This window comes from Octodon degus, unplaced genomic scaffold (genome assembly GCF_000260255.1).
Source record: "Octodon degus isolate 3935 unplaced genomic scaffold, OctDeg1.0 scaffold00007, whole genome shotgun sequence".
Taxonomy (NCBI): Eukaryota; Metazoa; Chordata; class Mammalia; order Rodentia; family Octodontidae; genus Octodon; species Octodon degus.
Genome location: NW_004524583.1, coordinates 23,455,142 through 23,459,310, shown reverse-complemented (window position 1 = coordinate 23,459,310; position 4,169 = coordinate 23,455,142). Strand labels below are relative to the sequence as shown.

Here is a 4,169-nt window from a genome sequence, read left to right as displayed (position 1 = left end):
GCTGGCATGTGGTGCTGGGGGATTGAACCGCGGTCCCTGTGCTTTGCTAAGCTTGTTCTAAGTAGGTGCTTTAGACCACTGAGCCATCTCACCAGCCCCGATAATAGCCATTCTTACAGTGGAAACTCAGTGTTGTTCTTACTCAGTGTTGTTCTTTCTCTAATGACTAAACATTCTAAATATTTCTTCCCCCATGTTTTGGTCATTTGTATTTCCTCTGTGAAGTATGTATTTAGCTGCCCAGTTTTTATTGAAATATTAAACAATTTTTGGTTATCTAATTTTTGAATTCTTTATATTGTCTATATATTAGACCTCTGTCAGAGAAATAGCTGCCAGGTTTTTTCATTGTGCATATTGCCTCTTTACTATATAATCCTATTTGTTGACTCTTGGTATTATAGCTCGTGTACTTGGGATTATGTTCAGAAAGTCTTTGCCTATCCCTATCTCTGAGTTCTACCAATTTTTTTCTTCTAGTAGACTCAGTGTTTTTGTTTTTATATATAGGTCTTTGATTCATTTTGATCTGATTTTAGTACAAGATGAAGAATAGGTATCTGGATGAATTCTTCAACCTCAAGATAACTAGTTTTTCTGGCACTATTTGTTATCAGGGTATATTTTTCCCCCATGGTGTTATTGGTTCCTGTCTTAGTTACTTTTCCCTTGACATCAAGACCAAATACCCAACATCCAAAATGAAGGAAGGAAAGGTTTATTTAGCTCACAGTTTGTTGAGATTTCAGTCCTTGATCAGCTGGCTCCAAACTAGAGTGGCATGGCACACTTCAAGGCGGCAGAAGCCAACAAAAGCAATAAGAGCAAAAGGTGGGGCGAACAAGACTCTTTTCTTCCCTTATATTGTGAGCAGGCTACCCCCTCCAAGTCATCTCAGTGCCCTCCTCTTACACAGGCTCAGGATGTTTACAGAGCGAGGACCCTGGCCCCCTGCTGAGTCACTTAGTTAACTTTTTAAACTTTGCAAGCTGACACAATGCATCAACCATAATGGTCCACCCCTTATCACTTGGCAACCAGACACATTTCTTTAAACCAGTTTCCAGATACAAAGACATGCTTATTCTTAACACTTCATGACTTGAACATTAAAACCCAGATTCAACAATCCTTCAGAACCAGTATTAAATCTATTTATTTAATGGGCACAATATTCTGCTCCTGGCTCCCTGAATGCTCATGCAGATCCCTTTATGCAAAATCCACCTGAAGAGTTGCTAAACTACTGCAGTTCCAGCACTGTTGAAAAGTCCAAGTCCCATGTCTCCTCTGAGATGTAGGGCAACTCTTAGCTGCAAGCCCCTATACAAATAAAAAGTTAAACAGTTCCAACATTCAGTGGCACAAGATAAATATTTTCCATTCAAAAGTTACAAATGAGTATACCAAGGATTTTTTTTCAAAGTTTTATTGATAAACAGATAGCAATGAGACAGTTTCAAATCAAATCGGAAGTACAGTTTCAACAAATAATACACTGCATATATTCTTCTTCGTGGTTAATTGCTGTACAAGATGCAGACTTGTGATCCTATTTACAAACACCATTAGAACAAATCATTCTATTCATTAAGAGAATGCAACTATATATCTATCCTAACCACTTTGAATACACAGATACAAAATGGACATTCATCGGTATACCCCATTTTTTCTAAGTTCCGTTATTGAATATTATAGGTGTGTAAACTCAGCAAAATCTTCTAAAAGAGTCCAGTAGCCCATAATAGCATTGGGTCTTCTGTTTAACTGGCAATGTCAGAAATTATTGACCTGAGTCCCCCACAGCTCAACTTAACAGCATGGCTTTATTTCCTATGTTTCGTCTTCATACTTTTCTACTGGATGGCTAAGACCAAGGTAAAGCAGGACCTGTGCAACAAGAGTTGTAGTTTTTTGGTCTGAGAAGGTCAGTGAAATGTCCTCAGGATTTATCCTGAGATCCTGTACCTCAGATTGTAGAACCTTTGTCAGTGCAGCCATGTGGATGAGTCACGGCCATTGCTTGGCCATATACCAAGGATTGAGACCAAAGTAAGTCCAAAATCCAGCAGGGTAAACATGAAGTCGTATAGTGCCATCTCCAGTATCTGAGGCAACCTATAGCAAGTTGTGAGCTCCAAAGCGATGGATGGGTGGATGACTCCACCTGCAGGTACTTCCTGAGGTTGTAGCTCCCATGGCTTCTCTCTTAGGCCTTTCTTTGCTCCCTCCTTACAGTTTTCCTTTAAAAAATCCGTGTTCCTGGCTTTTCCAAACTTCTGCGGTCTCTCACAGTACATGCACTGCCCTCTCAAGTGTGCCTGGTCTCCCGGGCCTTCTGAAATTGGGGTAGGAACCACCTTAATGTCATATTTCTTGCATTGTGCATGCACTTAACCCTGGCACCACATGCTTGATGCCAAGGTCTGATGCCAGCTGTGGCAGTATCTAGGCTTTCCTCTCTCTTGGCTGTAGGGGTTGAACACCTGGGTCATTGGACACACTGAATCTAATTCTTTTTTTTTAAATTTATTTATTTATTTATTTGTGTGTGTGTGTGTGTGTGTGTGTGGCCAGCTCCGCCCACCAGGGGGCGGGGCTGGCTGGCATGTGGTGCTGGGGGATTGAACCGCGGTCCCTGGGCTTTGCTAAGCTTGTTCTAAGTAGGTGCTTTAGACCACTGAGCCATCTCACCCCCCCCCCCCCCCCCCCTTTTTAAATCCAATTCTGAGGAACAAGTTTTCTGTGCTACTGCCATTCTTGAACATGTCACTCTGGGAATTTCTCCTCAAAGCACAGCCTTCCAGTTTTGCAGTTCTGAGCCTGCTTCTTCTGACAGGCCATTTTTATATTCTCTTGTTCCATCTCAGCAATCAAGATCTCCTGTTCTCTATCTTTGTAGGCCACAACTTTATTGGAACTTCCTTTCTAGCCAAGCTGACATTTTAAATCATCCTGCTGGGCTCTTTGCTCTTGACTGTCAAATCAAGATTTCAGATCTTGAATCTCAAAGCCCCCAACAATAGTCATGCTGCGACTTCAACATTAGACTGCCATGAAATTTCCTCAGCCAGATTAATTAGTCCACTGCCCTTAATCTCAGTCTTAGGCAAAATCCATGGACAGGAACAAAATGCTGACACACTTTCCACCACGCCATAACACACATCATCCGTAGCCCAGCAATCAGTGCAGTCCTTGTTCCCAGCAGAAACCTCCCAAGCCTGTTCTTTACTGATAGGATTTCTATCAGCATTATGGTTTTCTGAGCTCTGATCAGAATATCCCAGACACAACAGCCTAACTATCTCAGATGACGTCTCTGAACCTCTCCAAACTCTTTCCACAAGCCCAACACGGTCAGGTGTAGTCGCAACAACAAACCCACTTCTCTGGTACCAAATTCGGCCTTGGTTATTTATCTCTCATTGTTGAGACAAAATACCCAATGCCCAAAAATTAAGAAAGCAAATATTTGTTTAGCTCACAGTTTGTGGAGGTTTCAGTTTATAATCCGCTGACTCCAAGGCAGAGTGGTGTGTCACAGGGTAACACTTCAAGGTGGCAGAAGACAGCAAAAGCAACAAAAGCAAAAGATGGGGAGAACGAGTCTCTTCTTCTCCCTTTTTGGTACTTTCTCAGAATAATTAAAAACATCATACCACAACAATATATGTGTACCCACAATAATATACGGCAGCACAATTTATAATAGCTAAATCTGGGAAGTAACACAAATACTCATCAACTGAGGAATAGATTAAAAAAGATACTGTATTTATGTGTAATGGAGTACTACTCAGATATATAGAAGAATACACATTAGCCTTTGCAGATAAACGAGTGCAACTTGAGATCACACTAATAAGTGAAATAAATCAGTTTCACGTGTTTAAACATCATATCGTCTCGTATGAAAAGCTTAAAGAGTAAATAAGATCTAAAAGGTACAACAGATATTGTGTAATGAAAAGAAACTGTCTAAAAGGAACAAGAGTTCCACTAAAAGAAAAAAAAAAGAAAGAAAGAAAAGAAAAAGAAAAAAAGTTTCACCAAAAAAAATTAAAAATAAAATTAATAAAAGGTGAGATGGGTGCCCTGACTCGGAAGAGCTGGCCCCATGGAGGCTCCCGCTTCCAAAGCGTGGGAGGCTGTAAAGGTGGCAG

At 40.8% G+C, this 4,169-nt stretch overlaps 1 pseudogene; it reads left to right on the top strand.

Annotated features, from left to right (window-relative positions):
* Positions 1-4,169, top strand: part of LOC101591965 — an 11,246-nt pseudogene that overhangs the window by 5,734 nt on the left and 1,343 nt on the right.